This window comes from Larus michahellis, unplaced genomic scaffold (genome assembly GCF_964199755.1).
Source record: "Larus michahellis unplaced genomic scaffold, bLarMic1.1 SCAFFOLD_65, whole genome shotgun sequence".
Taxonomy (NCBI): Eukaryota; Metazoa; Chordata; class Aves; order Charadriiformes; family Laridae; genus Larus; species Larus michahellis.
This window is the reverse complement of record NW_027436004.1, coordinates 1210575-1219962: the sequence shown is the minus strand read 5'-3', so window position 1 is coordinate 1219962 and position 9388 is coordinate 1210575.

Here is a 9388-nt window from a genome sequence, read left to right as displayed (position 1 = left end):
ACCCAGATTCCAGCTCACCCATACACAAAGTCACACACACATAGTAACAGTCCAAGTCTGCCGCCACCACAGCCCAACTCGGCCACACACACAGTCACGCTCCCCACTGTGTGACTCCAACAGCATCCAAGTCAAACTCAGGCTCTGCCACCATCCCACACAGGCAGCCATCCGATCACACTCCAGACCGTGCACCCTCAGACTCCAACAGCATCCAACACAGGGAGCCACACAGTCACACTCTGCAACGTGGACCTTCGGAGTCCAACAGTATCCAAGTCAAACACAGACTCCGCCACCATGCAACTCTGCCACACACACGGTCACACTGCACAACCTGCACCCTCAGACTCCAACAGTGTCCAAGTCAAACACAGACAACCTCACAGGCACACTGCGGAACGTGCAGGCTCAGACTCCAGCAACATCCGAGTCTAACACAGGCTCCGACACCACCCAGCACAGGCAATCACACAGGCACACTCCAGGACATGCAGCCTCAGACTCAAGCAAGATCCAACTCATGCACACACATGGTCACGCTGCAAAAATTACACCCTCAAACTCCAACACAGCCACACTCAGCAACAAGCACGCTAAGACTCTGATGCAGTCTGACTCAAACACACACCAGACAAACAATACAAAACTTATAATGGAGAATTAAGATGTAGCTTTATTATAGACAGTGGAACTAGTCCTGCTCTCACCTAAACCTTATGGAAGTTACTGTTCGTAAACTTCACTGTTGGTAAAGGCAGACCTTGAATCTTGATGACTGCATTTGTGAATCCAGAAACACGTCCCAAAGTCTGTCAGTCACAGACTCCTACCTGCTGCTTCCCCCGTGCCTGTTGCCCATGCCGTTGTTGCCCTGGGAGCTTGAGAGAGAATGCCATGCATTGCAAACATCTCCTTACTTGCCTTGGTATTCTTCCATTATATACATATTTCTTCCCTTACAACACTGTAGCTTTTTCTCCTGAGCTCTAAAATATCTCTGCCCTCTCCCTGAAGATATAGGGCCAGAGAAAGCTTCTCTCCTTCATTTGGCTAGCAAGCCCTGCACAAACCACAACGCAACTCTATTAAGGTGTAGTTTACCTACCAGATCTAGCTCTTGCCCCCATACACAGAATTTCACCGCACGTGTAGCGGCTCCCCTGCTTTATGGCTTACTGTGATATTTCCCTCAGAATACAGCCTAAACATATTTCACTTCCCCCTATTAGCTCATTGCAATCAATGTTCAGGTTCAACACTAATTGGGTCCTATTAGCAGTCTATGCTTCTGTAATTACCTTTGAGTAAGTTTAACACCAATACCTCAGCACAGCCAAATCTACCGGTTGACTACTTATTAACACCTAAAACCCTGACTTTCCTGGAACCTATCCACAGCTACATTTACCTACACCTTGTCCAGGCTCCCTCCTACACCATGATGGAACTTACCTGATCATTTACAACAATTACTACAAGTACCTGTACGCTCCAAATGAGAACTGTTCTTGACACAACTACTTCTACCTTCCCCCCACCCCGCCATTATCAGCTCTGTTTCCACATCAACAATAAAATTATCTGCTACCCTTGTAAATTCTACTGACATATCACTATAAGCCATCATCTCATCAAAAGATATCACACCTTACTTCTTTCTTTTTTTGGTGGAACCAAACCAGAAGCATCCTAGCCTTCACACATTCCAAACACACCGCTCTCTCAACAACCACACAAAACACCCACCGCTCTCGGCTCCTGCCTGCCTCTGACCACCTACTGCCAGATGCCGTCCCCCCCCGCGGACTTCGCTCCCCAGGAGCGCTGCTCGCGGGGGGCTCCTAAATGCCCCTGCCTGACAAAACCCCGCCCAGAGCCCTACCTCCGCCCAAACTTTGGCGACGACTGTCGCCTCGCGGAGGGGCCGGGACCGGGGGAAAAAAACCCCAGCCAGGGGAGGGGAAAAAAAAAAATCCCCCGGCTGGGGCTTTTTTATTCTTTCATTTGGCTCTGCGTGCCTTCGGTAAGCAAGGCTCAACTCCACGTATGACCTGAGAGGCAACACCACCACCAAAACACAAGCGCCACGCACACCGCTCTCTCAACGACCACACAAAACACCCACCGCTCTCGGCTCCTGCCTGCCTCTGACCACCTACTGCCAGATGCCGTCCCCCCCCCCGCGGACTTCGCTCCCCAGGAGCGCTGCTCGCGGGGGGCTCCTAAATGCCCCTGCCTGACAAAACCCCGCCCGGAGCCCTACCTCCGCCCAAACTTTGGCGACGACTGTCGCCTCGCGGAGGGGCCGGGACCGGGGGAAAAAAACCCCAGCCAGGGGAGGGGAAAAAAAAAATCCCCCGGCTGGGGCTTTTTTATTCTTTCATTTGGCTCTGCGTGCCTTCGGTAAGCAAGGCTCAACTCCACGTATGACCTGAGAGGCAACACCACCACCAAAACACAAGCGCCACGCACACCGCTCTCTCAACGACCACACAAAACACCCACCGCTCTCGGCTCCTGCCTGCCTCTGACCACCTACTGCCAGATGCCGTCCCCCCCCCCGCGGACTTCGCTCCCCAGGAGCGCTGCTCGCGGGGGGCTCCTAAATGCCCCTGCCTGACAAAACCCCGCCCGGAGCCCTACCTCCGCCCAAACTTTGGCGACGACTGTCGCCTCGCGGAGGGGCCGGGACCGGGGGAAAAAAACCCCAGCCAGGGGAGGGGAAAAAAAAAATCCCCCGGCTGGGGCTTTTTTATTCTTTCATTTGGCTCTGCGTGCCTTCGGTAAGCAAGGCTCAACTCCACGTATGACCTGAGAGGCAACACCACCACCAAAACACAAGCGCCACGCACACCGCTCTCTCAACGACCACACAAAACACCCACCGCTCTCGGCTCCTGCCTGCCTCTGACCACCTACTGCCAGATGCCGTCCCCCCCCGCGGACTTCGCTCCCCAGGAGCGCTGCTCGCGGGGGGCTCCTAAATGCCCCTGCCTGACAAAACCCCGCCCAGAGCCCTACCTCCGCCCAAACTTTGGCGACGACTGTCGCCTCGCGGAGGGGCCGGGACCGGGGGAAAAAAACCCCAGCCAGGGGAGGGGAAAAAAAAAATCCCCCGGCTGGGGCTTTTTTATTCTTTCATTTGGCTCTGCGTGCCTTCGGTAAGCAAGGCTCAACTCCACGTATGACCTGAGAGGCAACACCACCACCAAAACACAAGCGCCACGCACACCGCTCTCTCAACGACCACACAAAACACCCACCGCTCTCGGCTCCTGCCTGCCTCTGACCACCTACTGCCAGATGCCGTCCCCCCCCCGCGGACTTCGCTCCCCAGGAGCGCTGCTCGCGGGGGGCTCCTAAATGCCCCTGCCTGACAAAACCCCGCCCGGAGCCCTACCTCCGCCCAAACTTTGGCGACGACTGTCGCCTCGCGGAGGGGCCGGGACCGGGGGAAAAAAACCCCAGCCAGGGGAGGGGAAAAAAAAAAATCCCCCGGCTGGGGCTTTTTTATTCTTTCATTTGGCTCTGCGTGCCTTCGGTAAGCAAGGCTCAACTCCACGTATGACCTGAGAGGCAACACCACCACCAAAACACAAGCGCCACGCACACCGCTCTCTCAACGACCACACAAAACACCCACCGCTCTCGGCTCCTGCCTGCCTCTGACCACCTACTGCCAGATGCCGTCCCCCCCCCGCGGACTTCGCTCCCCAGGAGCGCTGCTCGCGGGGGGCTCCTAAATGCCCCTGCCTGACAAAACCCCGCCCAGAGCCCTACCTCCGCCCAAACTTTGGCGACGACTGTCACCTCGCGGAGGGGCCGGGGGAAGAAAAAAACCCCCAGCCAGGGGAGGGGAAAAAAAAATCCCCCGGCTGGGGCTTTTTTATTCTTTCATTTGGCTCTGCGTGCCTTTGGTAAGGCAGGACTCAACTCCACATACGACCTCAATGTCAGAAGTATTAGGGACAAGGGGACATCACATCACAACAGTGTCAAATAACTAACAATCGACTAACAAATTCCCAATATGGTGCAGTACATTCACAGACAGGTTCCGCTGGCAAGCAAGACAAAGGCAGAGCAATGCGACGCAAGACGTAACACTGTACATGACGGTACGCTGCTACACACGGTCCAATAAAGAGTGGCCGATGAAAGATTTGACGACTCCGGGACGTATGCTGGCAGAAGACATCAGATGTCGGTCAAGACAACGGCAGAGCAATACAATGCTAGGTGTAACATGATACGGGGCAGTACAAGGCAATACATGGCCAAATAAACAACAACCAAGTAAAATAGCCATGATACGGTGCAGTCCTATGACAGAGTGCCTAAAATAACAACCGATACAATCACGGGGCAATACAATGTAAGACGTACCACAATACAGGGCAGTACGAGGCGATAGGCAGCGAAATAAATTAGAGCCGATTAAAATGCCCACAAAACAGTGCAGGACAATGACACAATATTTAAAATTACAGTCAAGACCGTGACACTGTGATACAATGCAAGGCCTACCAGTATACAAGGTAGTAAAAGCCATCACTGGGGCAAACAAAGAACAATTGTTTGCAAAATTAACAGTACATTACTGTATGATCCCAGACGCTCTGAAGTGACAGTCAGGAAAATGACAGGGCGATACGATGCGAGAGGTAACAGTACATGGGGCAGTAAAAGCCAACATGCAATCAAATAAAGAATGGCATGCTAACAAATACACAACACTCTAGCGCTATGAGACGAGGTCTAAAAGGATGATTGAGACCATGACATGGTGATACGACGCAAGACGTCACATTGTACGGAGCGGTACAGCACAATACACGGTCAAAAAAACAGCCACCAAATAAAATAGTAACAATACAGTGCAGTCCTATGATACATTGTCTAAAATAACAAATCGAGACAGTGACAAGGCGATACGATGCAAGATGTAACGGTATATTGAGCAGCACAAGGCAATATGCGGCCAAAGAACAGACAATTAAAACACACAATACAGTGCAGCACTATGACACGATCTCTAAAGTTACAATCGAGACAATGACAGGACAATACAATGCAAGGCATTACGGTATACCGGGCGGCACAAAGCGATATGCAGACAAATAAATAACATGGGACTCAAAAATTGACAATACGCTCCAGTACAATCCCGGGAACTCGGAAATGACGGTCAAGAAAATGACAGGGCGATACAACAGAAGACATTACAGCATACAGGGCGGTACAAGCCAATGCGTGGTCAAATAAAGAATAGCTGATTCGTAAATTGACAAGACTGTGAAGTACAATCCCAGGCGGTCTGAAATAAGCCAAGACAATGACAAAGAATTACAATGCAAGACGTGACAGTATACGGGGCGCTGCAAGGCAATACCCGGTCAAATAAAAAAAAAACAAACTAAAAAATTCGCAATACATTGCAGTCCTATGACAAAACGTCAAGAATGACCGTCAAAACAAGGACAGAGCAATGAAAGACAAGTCATAACACAATACAGGGAAGTACAAGACAAGACACGTCCAAATAAATAACAGTCAATTACAATACCCACAATACAATTGAGTCCTATGACACAACATCTAAAATGACAAATCGATACAATGACAGGACAATACTACAATGCAAGACATCGCATTATACAGAGCAACAGAAGGCAATAAACAGTCAAATAAATAACAGCCGATTCAAAATTTAACTGTATAGGGCACTACAGTTGCAGATGGTCTGAAATGACAATCGATACAATGATAGGGCCATATGATACAAGACATGACATGACACAGGGCAGTACAAGGCAATACGCAGCTTAATGAAAAGCAACCCATTAAAATACCAACAATGCAACACAGTCCTATGACACAATGTCTAAAATGACGATCGATACAATGATGAGGCACTGCAATACAGATATCGCGCTATACAGTGGTACAAGGTAATACGCGGTCAAAAAACCAAGCACATAAAATACTAACAATATGGTGCAGTCCTATGACGGATTGTCTAAAAAGACAGTCAAGACAATCACAGAGCAACACGATGCTATACATACCACAATACAGGGCAGCACGAGACAATACGTGGCCAAATGAGTAACAGCCGATACCCACAATAGAATGCAGCGCTATGACACCATGTCTAAAAGGTCAGTCAAGACAATGACAAAATGACAGAATGCAAGATATCACGGTATACAGGGCGCTACAAGGCAATACGCAGTCAAATAACTAACAGTCAACGTACTGCACTACATTGTGAATTTTGTTAATCGTAGACGGTCTGAATTGACAGTCCACGCGATGACAGTGCGATACAACGCAAGACGTAAGGCTATACAGGAGCAGTACACAGCAATACGCGGTCGTTTAAAAAAAAAACAGCCGATGAAAAAATTCACAATATGGTGCAGTCCTATGACACAATGTCTAAGACGACAGTAAAAACAATACCATAGCAATATAGTGCAAGACGTAACGGTATAGCAGGCAGGACAAGTCAATATGCAGTCAAATCAAGAATGGCCGATTAAAATAACCGCAATACAGTGCACTGCTATGACACAATCTCTAAAATGACGATCGAGACACTGACGGGGCAATACAATGCAACACATAACAGTATACAGGGCAGTACAGGGTAATACCAAGTCACATACAAAACAGCCGATGAAAAAATTAAGAATACAGTTCAATATAATCCCAGACAGTCTGAAGTGACAGTCAATGAGCAGGCAATACAAAGCTAGACATAATAGCAGGCATAACACCATAACACAGTCAAATAAATAACAGCCTGTTAAAATACCCACAATACATTCCAGTCCTAGGACACGATGTCTACAGTGACAGTTAAGACAATGACGGAGCAACGCAATGCAAGACATAACATTATACAGGGCAGTTCAAGGCCAATACGCAATCAAATAAGGAATGACCAAACAAAAAACTGACATTACAGTGCAGTACTATGACAGAATGTCACAAAAGACAGTCAAAACCATGACACGCTTATACAAAGGAATACGTAACACAATACTGAACAGTAAAAGGGAATACACAATGCAATACAGCACTGTACAATCAAACACAGTCTCAGGTGGCAGGAAAGGCAGTTACAGAGGAGTAACATTTGAGACAGAACACCATACAGGCCAGTCCAAGCCGGTACGCGGGCACACAAAGTACAACTGATTAAGAAGCTCGCGATATGGTGCCTGTCAATGCTAGAATGTATCGGATGGCTCTCGGGACAGTCACAGGGAAATACAATGCAACATATCAGAAAATAAAGGGCAGGACAAAGCAATAAAAAGTTAAATATAGAGCAACGGATCAAATCCGCCCACAATGCAGTGCCGTAAAATCCCAGAGAGTCTCAAATGACAGTGCAGACAATGACAGGGTAATAAAATGCAAGACGTGACAGTATACAGGGAGGTACAATGCAATACAGAATAAAGTAAGGACCGACCAATCGAAACCCCACAATAAAGAACGGTACGATTCCAAACAACCTCGGGTGGCAATCGAGACAGTTACAGGGTGGCAGAATTGAAGACACGACATTACACAGTGCCATATAATGCTGTATGCAATCAAATACCAACCGATAAAAAAAACCCACAACGCCGTGGCGGGACAACACAAAAATAAGTGAGATGACAGTCCAGATTATGACAGGGCAATACGATGTGAGACATAACACAATACAGGGTGGTGCAGTACAATACTCAGTCAAAAATAAACAACCTATTAAATAACCCGTAATACAGTGCAGGACAATGCCAATATATGCAGGACAGCAGCCAGGAGGATGACAGAGCAGTACAAGACAAAATGTAACACAATACAGGGCGCTGCAATGACAAAATATATCAGATAGCAGTCAGAACGACAACAGGGCAATGCAATGCAAGACAAACACAGCACAAGGCGGTAACGACGCAATGCATGCTCAAGAAGAGCAACCGATAAAATTTCCCAAGTACATATGAGGACAATCCCAGAATGTCTAAAATGCCAGTGAAGAGAATGACACGGCAATACAGGCCACTGCCATGCAGGGGAGCAGAAAAGGGCTCTTGGGCTGGCCATTATTGATAGAGTAAGCTAATTAACTTATAGTCACATTAGCATTGGAAGAAAATATGTAGGTCCCCACTGGAGACAGACTCGGGCCTGTATTGCGAGCCATCCCCCAAAGTAGAACTACCACTCATAACAGCTTCCACTGATGGTTATAGCTCAAACAGCAACCTGGGGAAGAAAAAGAGAAGTAAAAGCAAAAGGGAGAGAAAATAGAGAAACAGGGTGGCAGGGGGAGGAGGGGGACGGGGTGAAGAAGAGAAAAAAAGGGGGCAGGCCGTGGAAGAGAGGAAAAAAAAAAGGGGACAGCGGAAGAGAAGAAAAAATAAAAGGGGGCGGCTGTGGAGAAGAGAAGAGAAAAAAGGGGGGGAAGAGAGGTGAAAGAGGAAAAAAACGGGGCAGAAGGAAAAAAAAGGGGGCAGAGCGAGTAAGAAAAAAAAAAGAGGGGCAGAGGGAATAAGAGAAAAAAACCAAGGGGGCGGCAGTGGGCAGAGAAGAAAAAAAAAAGGGGGCAGTGGGAGAAGAAAAGAAAAGAGGGGCTGGGCAGGAAGAAAAGAAAAAAGGGGAGCGGGGGGGGCAAAAAGAAGAAAAAGGGGAGCAGGGGAGGGAAAGAAGCAAAAAAGGGGACTGGCGGGGAAAGAAGAAGAAAAAGGGGGGTTGGGGAGGACGAGGAAAAGAAGAAAAACGGGAGCAAAGGGGGGGAAAGCAGGAAAAAAGGGGGCTGGCGGGGCTAGAGAAGAACGAAAAGGGGGCGGCTGTGGGTAAGAGAAGAAAAAAAGGGGGCAGAAAGGCGGAAGAGAAGAAAAAGAAGCGGTGGCGGGGGGAAGAGAAGGAAAAAACAGGGGAAGAGGGGGAGGAGAAAAAAGGGGGCAGAGAGCAGGGAAGACAATAAAAAGGGGGGCAGGAGGGGGGAAGAGGAAAAAAGTGGATGGGACGGGAAAGAAGAAGAAAAAGGGAGGCTGGGGAGGAAGAGAAAAAAAGGAAGCAGCGGGGGGGAAGACAAGAAAAAAGGGGAATAGGGGGGAGGATGAAAAAACAGAGGGGCAGAGAGGAGGGAAGACAAGAAGGGGGGCAGAAGGAGGAAGAGGAACAAAGTGGACTGTGTGGGAAGAAAAGAAGAAAAAAGAAGGGGGGCTGGACGGCGGGAAGACAAGAAAAAAGAAGGGGGGCTGGACGCCGGGAAGACAAGAAAAAAGAAGGGGGGCTGGACGCCGGGAAGACAAGAAAAAAGGAGCAGGGGGGAAAGAGGAAAAAAGGGGGGCAGATGGCAGGGGAAGAGAAGAAA